Genomic DNA, 14,282 nt, shown 5'->3' on the forward strand with positions numbered 1-14,282 from the left:
ACGATGTGTCAATTAAACGGTTGATTATGCAACGAATATATAATTTTCATATTCATAAAGCAATCATCTATTATTAAGATTTCTTCTCCTTTTAAATGAAAAGGATCCTTTAGGTAGGATGCTAGTAAATTACTTTTACATCGGAAGAGATGGTATGCATTTTCCTTGAAAACATCAAAATCCTACCTGGAGCGTTCACAGGTCCCAAAGATGCATTTATGTGAAAACTGCTGTTTGCGGGACGGTTTGGGTTTCGGCAAAGTGAAGAGGGCAAGCACGAAACCTGCTTGGATGATGACATCACAGGGCACACACGTAGGGAGTGGAAGCTTAGAACGGGCTTCTGCATCTCTGAGTCCTTTTGTTGCTTGAAAGAACCGGGAAGGCAGGGGATGCTGAGGTCCTTGTCCTCACTCACAGATGCTGTGACTGTGGTTGGGGTCGATGGAGTTCCTGTAGGTTGCAAAGCCAGTGAGGGGCGCCCCAGGGTCAGAGGGGTCTCAGGTAGGGAGGTTTGGGTGGTAGTCCTTGGCTGGGTTCAGCCTCTCAGTGCTTTGGGGTGCCTGGTCACCCTGAGCTTCATGTCTCCCCTTTGGTATAAGTGAGAGGATCGCACAGGGCTGGTGAAGCGTGGGGTCTGTTACTTACAAAGGGCTTGACACGTGTCCGCGATCACTACTGCAACCAACCCCAACTTCTGAGAACCTCACCTAGCAGGCTTCCCTTTGATACTGTTTTCTGAATCTCAGCACAGTCTGACTTAGAAGTCAGCTTTGCCCTGGTCACGTGTGCCTCTGGCCCGCTGATTGCCCATCTTGCTTCTCCTGGTCTGCGCTCCGCTGCCTCTGCCCAACCTGCCTGGAACCGAAGAGAACAGTCAGATCTCTACTAAAACAGAGCAAGTGGCGGGGGGCGGGGTGGGGGGTGCGGGGAGGTGGGGAGAGGCACTCTCCATAGTCCCAGCTCCTCCTCCCTCCACGTCAGTGGGTTTCCCTCTCTCCCTCTGCCTTTGGTTACACCCCAAGGACACCAGGAAGTGAGGTCAAAGTAGTGAGATTAATTATCCTTCCCAGGATGGATGGATGGACGGATGGACAGATGGACAGATGGACAGATGGACAGATGGATGGATGGATGGATATGTCAGGAGGAAAGATGGATGGATGTCTGAGTATTAAAATACACAGAAGTCTAAAATTCAAAATTTTAGGTTGTTTGAATTGTCGGGGAGTAAGAGACTCCTATCCCCTCAAGGTCCTTCCCACAGGACTAGGAGTACTTGAGACAGATTAACAGAAGAAAATACAATTCAGTTTGTACATGTGAGGAATCCACACAGACAGGGACATTGTGAAGACAGTCAGGCAAAATGAGATGTATATGTCATTCTGAACTAGGGAGAAGGGAGGAGGGGTCTAGGACTTCAAAGAGAAGGAACACAATTTACAGGACGATGAAAAACAGTCAATGTTATGGACAAATGTGTGTTAGGGCCACTCGGAAGCCATGGGACACAGAGGACTCGGTCCACGGGCCCTGCTGTGCCTCCGTCTGCAGTCCTTAGTTCTTAGGAAACAGTGCAGTTGTCGTAGCGTAGAAACTCTTAGATAACAGTGTAGTTATCTGAGTGATTGCTCTTTTCCTAGAGCAGGTCCTTTTCCTAAATCCTTATTAGGCAGCAGACGGGGACGTAAAGTGCTTTTCCTGAATCTGCTGGGTTTCGAAGGACTTCCAACTCAAAATCATCTTCATGGCAAAGTGGACTGTCTTGGGGCAGCCTGCCCTTGGCTGCTACAGAATCAAGGGGACTTATTTATTCATTTTTAAAGATTTTTTTAATTTACTTGACACAGAGAGAGAGCATAAGCAGGGAAAGCGTCTGGGAGAGGGAGAAGCAGGCTCCCACTGAGCAGAGAGCCCTACCTGGGGGGCTTCATCCCAGGATCCTGGAATCATGACTTGAGCCGAAGGCAGATGCTTAACTGACTGAGCCACCCAGCTGCCACAGACTCAAGGTGATTAAAAAGAAAAAATTGGGGGCGCCTGGGTGGCTCCGTGGGTTAAAGCCTCTGCCTTCGGCTCAGGTCATGATCCCAGGGTCCTGGGATCGAGCCCCGCATCAGACTCTCTGCTCAGCAGGGAGCCTGCTTCCCCTTCTCTCTCTGCCTGCCTCTCTGCCTACTTGTGATCTCTGTCTGTCAAGTAAATAAAATCTTAAAAAAAAAATAAAAAGAAAAAATTGAACCTTACTTATTTTTGCTTGATGACATAAAGCATGATTTTCTGTAGGATATTTAGAAAGGGTGGCCCTAGTGGAATTAAAATCACCCACACTTCCAACCCCCAGACCCCATCTTGGTTTTATATATTTTCAGGGTGTTATTGTTTTTTCTATGAGTTTTGTACAAAAAAGGAATCACACCATAAAATTCTCCTAAAATCTATTTTCCATTTAACAGAATATGTTCCTTTATTTTTAAATACATTTAAGGTCCCCATTGATAGCTGATTAATGGCTTGTCACCTTTCTTGGACTCAACCAGTCCCCTCTGTGCTGGACCTTGACGTGTTCTCCCCCAGCTCGAGTCACTGCAGGGAGGGCCCCGGAAGGGGTCGAGGTGCTCTGTTGCAGGGCAAAGCTTAGCTCTGAGTTCACTGCCCCGAGCTTCTCTCTTGAGACTTTATGGATTGGATTGGGAGCAGACCCCTCCCTCTATCACACCTCCCGGGTTATCAGAATCAGGGAGCATCTCAAGAAGGGGGTAAGGGTGGCTTCATAAATGTGGACTTTCCCAATTTATCTTGAGATCAAACGATGTGCCCAGGAGAGAACAGCAAGAGGTGCCTCGTTAGGTGTGTGTGCACACGTGTGTGTGTGTGTGCACACGTGTGTGTGTGTGTGTGTGTGTGTGTGTGTGAGATGTGGAAGTCTAGTTCTAACAAAGAATCATCTATTGCCCAACAGCAAGCAGGAAGGGTGCAGAGGCACAGAGGCATAACGACGTAGGGGTGGACTGAGCCACAGCAAGCTGCCCTGTGTGTCCAGAGCACGGGCGGTCTCACGGAGTGGCGTCCCGGGAACCAGGGTTTCAGCTGCCCGGGCTGTCGTGCTAAGCAGTTTGAACCTTATGGAGCCCGAGGGCACTTACTCTTCTACTAATAATTAGCATGTGTGATGCGATTCGCAGTTCCTGGAGTGCACCCTTAACTCGCTTGCTTGTCCTCCCAGCCGTGCTTTGGGATGACCTGAGCCCTGCTTCCGAAACCTCTTCAGTTGTCCCCAGGGCTGACGGAGCTGCCTTCTGGTGAGCTTCCTGCAGTCTTCTGTGATCGCTCCCAGACTGGTGGCCCCTGTAAGATGCTGAGCGCTCCCATGTCCCTGGAGCCAACCATGGAATAGGGACCAGAGCACTCTCTCTGTTTGCTGCAGGAAAAAAAAAACAAAACAAACCAAAACACAAATGCATGGCCGTGGTATTTCCTCCAGTATCCTTCAGGCGGAAACATGCTTCCACCCACACACGGAAATCAGCTTGTCAAATCCGTCTCCATCCATCGTTCCATGCCTCCCGTCCTACAGTGGCAGACATGTGAGCTGCCTTCTGTGGCTTTGGCTCTGCGGTAGAATGAGGGGAGAAGGCTCGGGCCGTGGTTCGTGTCCCCCAGATGGAGGCACTGTACAGTAGCTACAGATGGTTAGAGCTGAGGCGGACCCACGTGCATGCTCTGTGCAATCCTCTTATCCACTGGACGCCCAGGGGTACAGGGTTGCTGGTCGTCCAGGAAGGGGGCCAGAGAGGCTCTGGTCCAGTTCTCACGCTGACCGCATTACCTGAAGACCAAATGGGAGACATGGAATCCTGTCTTCGCCCCTTACCTTATAGATAAGGAGGACACTCTGCGGGAAGGAAGCGTGGTGGCCTTGGGAGCTGGGGAGTGGGAGCCTCGGGAGCTGGCAGAGGGCATTAAGGAGACCCTGTGTCTAAGGACCGTGCATTATAAACTCAGAGAAGATGCATAAAGAATGGTGTTTCGGAGACTTTTTTTTCCCCCTTCGCATGGAGAGGGCACAGAAATCAAACTCAAGTCTGGTTTGCTTGTCCCTTTCAAAGAAAGGATTCCTAGGCACCCAACTCTTTTGTGTGTGCCATTGGCAGGAGGCCCACCCACCTCATAGACACAGACGGTCAGTGCCCACAGGTGAATCCCTGGGTGCTTCGGCCCCTACACCCATGTCTGAACAAAGTCCCATGGGCAGGTGAGACCTGCGCTCGTGGCTTGAGCCAAAGCAACTCGATGCAGAGAAAGACGTATGCGTTCTCTTCCCCCAGAGGGTCCTGTGCCCACAGCTGGCTCCTGGAATGGTGTGACTTCCTCTCTGGGGCATGTGCAAAGGCCAAGCATGAGGGGCTTCTGCTGTGGACAGTACACATTTTTTTTTAAAGATTTTATTTGTTTATTTGACGGAGAGAAAGATCACAAGTAGGCAGAGAGAGGGGGACGAATGTTCCCTGCTGAGCAGAGATCCCGATGAGGGGCTCGATCCCAGGACCCTGAGACCATGACCTGAGCCGAAGGCAGAGGCTTTAACCCAAGGAGCCACCCAGGTGTCCCCATTACACATTTTCAATATAGGAAATTCATCCGACTCCAGACATAAGGCACAGTTGCAACCTCGTCGTGACCACAACAGTTAACATTTTCTGAGGATCTCTGTGCTTCTCTGCGTCAGAATCTGCTAAGTACCTAGTATGGGCTGAACTATGTCGCCCCAAAATCCTTATGCTGGAGTCCTAACTCCAAAAGCCTCAGAATGTGACTGTGTTTGGTGAGAATATCTTTAAAGAGGGAATTAAGTTCACATGAGAACAGGAGGACGGCCTGCACTCCAACACGACTGCTGTTCTTACAGGAGGAGGAGGTCGGGACATACCCACGTGAAGGGGCGAGGCTATGTGAAGGCACAGGGGGAAGAGACCGTCTACAAGCCGAGGAGAGCCGCTGTTAGAAGGTTAGAAGAGCCCGCGCTGCGACGCCCTGATCTAGGACTTCCGGCCTCCGGGGCTGAGAGAAAATACAAGTCTGTTGTTCAGCCCCCAGTGTGCGGTGCTCTCTTACGGCAGCCTGAGCTGGCGGATACAGTCCTGCACCGATACTACCCGGTCCATCCTCATGAGGCAGGAAGGAAGCCGAGGGGAAATAAACACAACAGAACTGGGGCTCTGGCTCAGTGTGGGGACTTGGAAATCCTCTGGACCCCCCTGGGCCTCACTCTTTACCTCTATACGAGTAACAACAGTAGGATGCTTATGTTTGAGGAACACGTACCCGAGTGACCCCGTACAGCAGGAATATTGCAGTGAGCATTGAAAAATGAAGACATGGGGGGGGCGCCTGGGGGGCTCCGTCGGCTGGGCGTCTGCCTTCGGCTCAGGTCAGGATCCTGGGGTCCTGGGATCGAGCCCTGGTCGGGCTCCCTGCTCGGTGGGGAGCCTGCTTCTCCCTCTGCCCCTCCACTGGTTTGTGCGTTTTTTCTCTCTCTGGCTTGCTCTCTCTCGATCTTTCTTAAAAATACCGACATTGGGTCATAGTGAAGTTTGGAGGCCATTTAAGAGCTCACAGCCGGTGAACGGACGGACTGGAAACCACCGGGCCGTCCGACGTAGGGGCTGGGCTACCTCAGCAACATCTGGTGCGGGGCCCTGGCGCTCACGCCCCTGCCCTGCGCTCTCACTTCTGCAGAACCCTGCGATGTCCCCTCCCTTGTTCCTTGCAGATGCTGCGGCTCAGACCATGGGGACCTCCAGGGGAGGCGGAGCTGAGCAGGGTCCTCAGGAGCCCCTGAGCCCGACGGATGCAATTCAGCAAGGTTAGCCTGACATTCCAGCCTGGGGACTGGCCCTTTGTCACTGGCTCTGGGGGATGCACCACGGTCCTCGTGCAAAGATCATGGGAGAGCAGATCTGGGGTCAGGACTTAGTCCAAGCTCCTGTTCACTGGTTGTGAGGCTTGAATCAAGGAGCCCGACTTCTCTGCCTTGTCTCCTCCAGGAGGCTTTGGGGAGAACAAAATCAAGAGAAGATCATGTTTACAAAATCATGCGGTAAATGATTTCTTTTTTCAAAAATCTCTGCCATGGCAAGGGACGTTTGCACCTAGCCAGATCTCTTCATCTCCGTGCTCCCGTTTGGTTTGGTGTAAAATGGAGGTAACGGTGTCTAAGTCCCAGGTGACAATGGTAATCAAAAAAAAAGATTGATGGTGAAATGTTTTACTCAGGTTTTGCCAGTAAGGAAACTAGACGCACCGAGAACCAGGAGCCTTCTTGTTGGAGAGGGGGGAGAACAGGGACGAAGAAGGGAGATTCATACTGTGTACTCACAGATGTGCCGGACGAGACCACCTCCTGACCCCAAATGTCACTGTGTCTGCGCCGTGTCCATGCATACTGCAAACCCGCAGAAACGCCCATTTTCCAAGAATCCACCTTCCACGGACCCATGAGAAGACACAGCCCCACTTCTCATCCTGGCCCGTGCTGGCCCCGAGACTCTCTCTCCATCCAGTGCCCTGCCGTTACGCTGGGAGGATTCCATGTCCTGGGAAGGACTCACCCACTTCTTCGCCTCTCTAGCAGTGCTGGGTCCTGGTGACGTGTCGAGACTTTGGCATCAGAAAGACCTGGGTTCAAATCCCCTCTGCGGAAGGTCCTGGCTGAGCATGCGTCAGCTCAGAGAGTGGAAACTCTCTGGGGACCCAGGACATTGTCCTGAGGTGAGGACAAAATTGCACAAGGTATGTAAGTTCTCGAATCCCCTGCAGGGCAGAAGGTCAGAGCAAATAGAGGAACACCTTCCCTGTCGTTGGGTATGGGCAGCCCTGACTCCACTCCTGCCACCTCTGGGCCACTTCCTGTCCCTGCCCATGATGTCATGAAGACTGAGCCTAAGCCCGGCTCAGCCCCAGACACCCCCACACCCCGGGGTCCATTCACACCTGTTCTTTCTGGTCAGCAATCTCTCTCCAGCTCCCTCCCCCCCTCCACCATGAGTATTTTTACTTCCACTTCACATACCTCTCCGGTTCCAAGCTCTCTCGCTCCCTTCCAGCCTGTCGCGACCCACCTCTTCAGCCGCTATCAGGTAATCACCCCGACTTCACAGACCCCAGAGCCCCTCCACTCCTGCCACAGCCCCCTGGAAGCCAAGCCCAGCCCAGTGACCTGGCTTCATCCCAGTCCATCAAGCCAACCCTCTTCTCCTTTTCCTCCATGCTTCCACATTTTCTGTTTCCCTCAAGCCCTAACTCTAAACCTTCCTCTCCAGGGGGGAGAGCCGACTTTCTTTCTCCCGAAGAAGAGAAAGCCCATCAGGTAAGACTTCCTTCTGCTTCAGCTCCCTATTGTCTTTCAATACACCCCGCTGTCTTGTATTTCCATCCGTCTTTGAAGAACAGAGGTGATTCCATTGGTCCCTCTAGCTCCCCACCAGGCACTAGGATCGCCTCCTCTTCTCCCAGCAGGGACCTCTCTCCTCCTTTCCCTTTCCCTCCTTTATCTGCACTCTCCTTTTTACGGGTGTTTGCTCTCAGTCTGTGAACAGGCTCAGTCCTGAAAACAATCCCTCCTCCACCCTTGGGCTCCTGGTGGTTCTACTCTTCCATCTACCAACTGAATCAATAATTAAAACTCTTCCCACGAAGAAAATGTTAGACTCCCCCCACCAATGATTTTACAGTTGAGTTAAAGGCTCAAGAAACAGATTACTGTTAATATTATATAAAGTATTTCAAAGAAGAGAGGGGAGGTGACACCACTTACTTTAGTTTTTCACGAAGTGCCTTATGCATTTGTTTATTTTTTATTTTATTTCATCGTGATAAGTGTAGTCTTTAATCCCCAATACCTACTTCCCCATCCCCTCCACCCTCCTCTCCTCTATGACCACCAGTGTGTTCTCTATAGGTTAGAGTCTGTTTCTTGGCTATTCCTTCTCTCTTTCTCTTTCTTTTTTCCCCTTGCTCATTTGTTTTGCTTCTTCAGTTCCACATCTGAGTGAGGTCATGTGGTCTTTGTCCTTCTCTGACTGGCTTACTCAACTAGCGTTATATTACCCAGCCCCATCCAGATCATTGCAAATGGCAAGATTTCATTCTTGTTTATGATGGAATAATATTCCATGCCCCAGCTTACTTTAAAAGGGTGGTATAACCTTGATTCTACAACCCAACAAGGTTGGTAGAGTCAAGGAAAATTTTATTCACATCTTATTAATGAGCATAATGAAATAATTTAAGTAAAACATTGGCAGTCTGGAGAGCACAATGTATACAAAAAGATGGTACATTGTGACCTATTGGGGTTTATTCCAGGAATGCAAATTTCCATCAATATTATGGAACACATTTAGGTAACTTACTCTGTTAACAGAAGAGAAGAGGAAAATCACTTCCCTATCATAACAGACATAGAAAAGAATATTTCTTAACATTTCCATAACCATTTGTTTATTTATTTATTTATTTATTTTTTTAAAGATTTTTATTTATTTATTTGACAGACAGAGATCACAGGCAGGCAGAGAGGCAGGCAGAGAGATGGGGGGGAAGCAGGCTCCCTGATGAGCAGAGAGCCCAATGCTAGGCTCAATCCCAGGACCCTGGGGTCATGACCTGAGCTGAAGGCAGAGGCTTTAACCCACTGAGTCTCCCAGGCATCCCCATTTGTTATTTTAAAAGCTTAATAATACAAAAGTAGAAGAAAACTCCAGTAAGCAGGTAATTAATGAGTACAGATAAAATAATGGAATGATGTATATAATACTGAATTGTTTAAAAGCAGTCTCTTTAAAATAAAGATTAAGGCAAGACCACTCACTATCATATCTCTTTTCTGGTTCTGCAGGAGACCTCAGCCAAGCAACAATGACATGAAAGAGGAATAATTTGTGTAAAACAAGAAAAGGAAGAATTACAGCCATTGTTCACAGATTACACAACTTTCTACATAAGAAACTAAAAGAATCTATAGACAAATTATTAGAATTAGTAAGAGATTGTGTATACCTGGCCAATAAAAAACAGTGCTACAGTCCATTACATTTCTATCGGCTAATAGTTTAAACATGGGATTTTTCAAAGGGATACATTTAAATTAGTAGCAGATATATAAATGGTACTTAGGTCTAAATCTAACAAAATATTTGCAAGTGATTTAAAATAATAATTATAAAGTTTTATGGCAATGGAAGACTGAAAGGAATGCATAGTCATTCTTATAAATATGTTAGTTACTCCAAAGTGCTCTATGGATTTGATGGCCTAAATGGCCTTGTCATGAAGTTTTACAAAACCTAAAATGGAAACAAAGAGAGAGATTTGGGTCCCATTCCTTTCAGACGCCTATGGTCTGTGCTGTCAAGGATAGCTGATACTGAAGAAGAATCAGGTGCGTGGCGTTATCCCACGAGACGAGAAGGTTCAGTGCGCCACTGCAGTGTCATAAATGGCGGCATCGTCTTGTTAAGAGGGAAAAGAAAACTGGATCAGTGAGCACCGTGGATTGCCCGGAGCCGGTCCCCTCCATGGACACCAACCGCGTCCACGACAGAGTCGGTGCGGCAGATTACTGGGGGAAAGGAGGGCTGGACGATGAACGGTGCTGGGTAAGTGGATGGAACACTTCCAGGTCAAAGCAAAGACACACAACTTCAGAAATAATTATATAAGGGCACTGGGTGGCTCGGCTGGTTGAGCGGCAGACTCCTGATTTCAGCTCAGGTCATGATCTCAGGGTCTTGACATGGAGCCCCGTGTCAGGCTCCCCGCTCAGCAGGGACGCTGCTTGACAATTCTTTCTCCCTCTCCCTCTCCTCTGCCACGCCCTCTGCTCTCTCCCCTCTGCCCTCTGCCTCTCTCACCCTCTAAAATAAATAAATCTTTTAAACAAATTAATAATATAGAAGAGGGTCTTAATGGCCTCAAATAGAAAAGTGTCCCTAGACAGTGTCATAAAGACCAAAGATAAAGAAGGAAGGGTAAACTTGGCATTAGCGACACCGTGGAGATGTGGAAAAACAAAAACCACAAGTCATAAGAACTGCTAGAGACAAATGAAGAATTCCTATAAACCCGTAAGAGAAAGCTAAGTGATCCAATTAAAAAAATCGGCAAAATAACAGGCATTTGAGATAAATGGCCAGTAAGCCTCTATAAAGATCCGAACAGCATTAGTCATCAGACATGGGCAAATTAAAACCAATTCTGAATGAGATGCCATTTCCTAATCCATCAGATGGGCAAAATCACAGCCTGACCTTACCAGGTGTGGGAAAGTCGTGCCGCCATGGGAACTCCCGAGCCCTGCTGAAGCAAGCGGAACATAGCGTGCCTGGTTTGGAAAATAATGGGCACTACCCAGTGAACTGGAACTCTCTAACTCTGCGATTGTCCTAAATAGAGAAAAAATCTGGTTTAACCTAAATACAGAGAAAACAAGGAGATGCCTACCTGGAATGTTCATGAATGCGCAGGAGTATCTGAATATTCATAACATCCTCATTGGAATAGTGCATACACATACACAATGACTCAAATGTCCCTCAGTAGTAGAATGTCCTAATCCCTTAGTGGAAACCTGCTGTATTCTTTTTTAAAAATTATTATTCTGTTTTAAAGAGAGAGCACAAACGGAGGGGCAGAAGGAGAGGGAGAGAGAGAATGTTAACACACTCCGTGCTCCATGTGGAGCCCCACGTGGGACTTGAACTCACAACCCAGAGATCACGACCCGAGCCCAAATCGAGATTGGATGCCTAATCAAAGAAGCCACCTAGGCGCCCTGAAAGCCGCTGTATTCTTGAAGAAATACTGTAACTTCATTCCTTTTACTAAAATAACTACACAAGGCCCTTTTAGAGGTAATATATGTATCAACATGTACAGAAAGCATGGGCATTAATACCAGAACTCAGAACAAGGTCATCTCCTGGGTGGCAGAACCACGGGATCAGGATGGGGATCAGGACAGGACAAAAGGGGTCTGAGCCATGTTCTTTTCCTTAACTGGATTGGCTATATCCACTTTTAAACAAATATATATATATTTTTTAATGAACACGTATGCTTATACTTTATGTGTGTATATAATATATGTCTATATATTTTTTATCTGCTTAAGATGAGAAAAAGACTTTAAACAAAAGGAACAACATTCAATTAAGGGAGAAATAAGATCAAATAAGATCAAATAAGAGACCTATATTGAGCTGAGTTTCACGTTCAACTTGCCCGTTTTCATGCAAACCAACAAGAGCATGGAGGGGATGGAATGAAGGTCTGGGTCATCCAGGAGGTGCCAGAGTCAGAGGGGATCTCAGTGGTTCTCTTGGAAATCTTGTCCATTACCGAGAGGAGGGCACAGAGGCCCAGTGAGTCAGAGTGATTTTTCCCAAGGTCACAGAGCTCTTGCAGATTCAGTGCCAGAGGCAAGGCTCATTTCTCCCTGACTCTTATTCATCTAAGGATGTTATCACCTGGCCACTGAACCTCTTCCATCCCCTTGCAGGAATCTGAGAAGGAAGGTGAGCCAGCACGAGACTGCAGGAGTTGGGCAGAAAATGGGCCTAAGATGTACAGAGTGCCGAGTGGGAGCCAGGCCTGGGCTGGGCACCTGGGCACGCCAGGCATTGAATCGCTCAGAAGACCCCACGAGGGGCAGCATTCACATCCTATTACACAGAGGAGGAAATGGGTCTCAGAAAAAAGGGGATGGAACACGCTCACGATAAATCCTTCCCCGTTATAATTCACCAAGGGAAGGCCTTGGACCAGGGCCTGGAGTTTCTGCAGACAGGAGCGATACCGAAGTCCCAAACGCTTCGATTAAGAGAAGTGAGAACACCTTGGCCAACTCCCAAGGCCATGTCCTTTATAAAAGGAAGGATTTGTCCCCGAAGTACTACTGTACATTTAATTTAATGATTTGCCAACTTAAAATGATGGAGATTAATTTTATACACCTGGGTGTATCCCTTATTGCATTGAAGAATGGTATCATTATTGCACAGCCCGGGAAGGGTGTTTATTTGTTAATGTCATTACACTCACTCTCCACTCAATGGTCCCCGTTTTTTGTTTTTTGTTTTTTTTTTTAAGAGTTGCTGACGTTCTAAAACACAAATGATTTATTTGTTACCAACTAACTTCTTTTCTCGGTAGTGATTCTAGCTTTTCTCAGCAGTAAAGTAATGAGCATCATTAAGTGTGATAAGTAAACATAAATCCTGTGCCCAGAATTCCATCAGTCATTCATTACAGAAACTTCCTTACAAGTCCTCAGAGTAGTCCTTCCTCCAACGAGGAAGTCATGGGGAGGCCATGGCCACAGGTTGACCTGAGAGCTGGCTGGCCCCGGGCAATCAGAGGCTTGCCCCCTCCTCTGTGCTTAGAATGTGCCCACACCACCCCCCCCCAAGGTCCCACAGTAGAGCCATTTTCAAGGTCTTGAGAAACAATGGGAGATGTCCACCCTTGGATTAGTGATTGATCCTTCTGAAACCTTCTCAATGAACTCCAAAGATCCTGGTGGCCAGAGACAGAGATCTCCTGGTCCTGTGACCAAGAGAAGTCTTGTAAGTAAGCCCTCCTGTTATCCAACCTGCCACGTGCCCTTCCGGAGTGGCCTGCCCTTCCTTCATATCTCCCTGTCCTCTGCATGGAAGCCAGTCCAGATGTCCTGGGAAGCTCCCGAGGTTTCCAGCCAACAGGGTAACAGTCCCGTGGGCAGACCTGGGACCAGTTGCTCAGGGTCAGGCCCGGGCTCTGGCATTTTGGAGAACATCTGCTAACTGGGCTTCAGTTCTCTCATCTGGGGAAAAAAAAAAAAAAAAAGGCAAGCAATAATCACGTCTATCTCCTGGTGCAGCCAAGTGAGCTGTGGCTGTGGTTTTGAGATGATTACCTAGTGGTTTGGAAATCTGTGTTCTTTTATTTATGTTGGGCAAAATTGGCTACTCAGGGCTGTGTCAACAGATGAACTCTGAAATCTCAGCCACAAACATAAGAGCTGATTTTTTTGCCCCATCAGTCTTATGCATCCCAGACGATCACTATTAGGGGTTTCAGAGCTGTCTTCGTGGTTCTGATCTACCACCCCTTTGAAATTGCCCCCCTCTCCCGTTTGGTTTTTGTTTTCCCTTGTGTGGACAGAAGAGAGGTTACATGCACCCGTGTGTGTATCTCCTACCCACACTCTCTATCTCCCCACATAGGACGTGACACATTACTTCTGCTCTATGACTGTGGGTAAGGACTCGGGCCTGAGGTCCCTATCCTACAAGGAGGGCTGACGAAAGCAGTTTGCTGGTGGCAGCGGATCAGAAGGGATGATATGGCTTCCCTTATGAGTCCTGCCCAGGGGCTCCTCTATGCGTTCTGTTTCATGTAGGCTCCTCTGTGCCCTTTCCTGTATGGACTTAATTCCCATGTAAACCTACAGATGAGGAAACAGATAGTCATGTGCCAGACTGCAAGTCACACAGGGGGCACACGGCACAAGTGGGGGTCTGACTCAGTCCCTTTGATTCTAACGCCTGTGTGCCTTTCACAAGGACTCTGCTGGTCCGATTAGGACTGGACAAATGCAGGATTATCCATGTGTTAGAATGTGCAGCCAGAACCTATTAAAATGTTCGTATAGACTGAACTCTGTCTTCAAAAAATGGCTAAGCTGCACTAACGTTTCATACAAGGACTGACAGTGACACCCTAACTCCATCCACATTACGCCGGCACCTGCCTCGCCTGATGCTGACGGTCGGTTTCAAGGATCACATGACGAACAAAATGTGACAGCAGTTCCCCCCAGTTAATGTCATGGGAAAATGCCTTCCACTCTTAGTTAGTGGAATTATGATTATGTGAGCATTTTAACGAAACTGATCCTTACAAATTGGTCAGGTGACTTAGAAAGACCTCTGTGAAACACACTCACGTGCACACACACACACACACACACACAGTGGCAGGAATTTAAAGGCAAATGAGCATATGATGGAAACACAAGAGAACAAGGAAGAAAGGTTGAGCGACTGCATTTGCCGGAAGAAAGTCTTCACCAGGCCAGTCTCTACATAAACCCCGTTGGCCCCATGGAACAAATACTGGCCTAGTAAAAAATGCCAATAATTTTATTTGACTTTGATTTACAGTCATTATCCTTTGTTACAAAATCTGCCCTAAGTCTATTTTTGGACTGTGGCTCTCAATACAGGGCTATTTTGTCC

This window comes from Martes martes (assembly GCF_963455335.1).
Source record: "Martes martes genome assembly, chromosome: 4".
NCBI lineage: Eukaryota > Metazoa > Chordata > Mammalia > Carnivora > Mustelidae > Martes > Martes martes.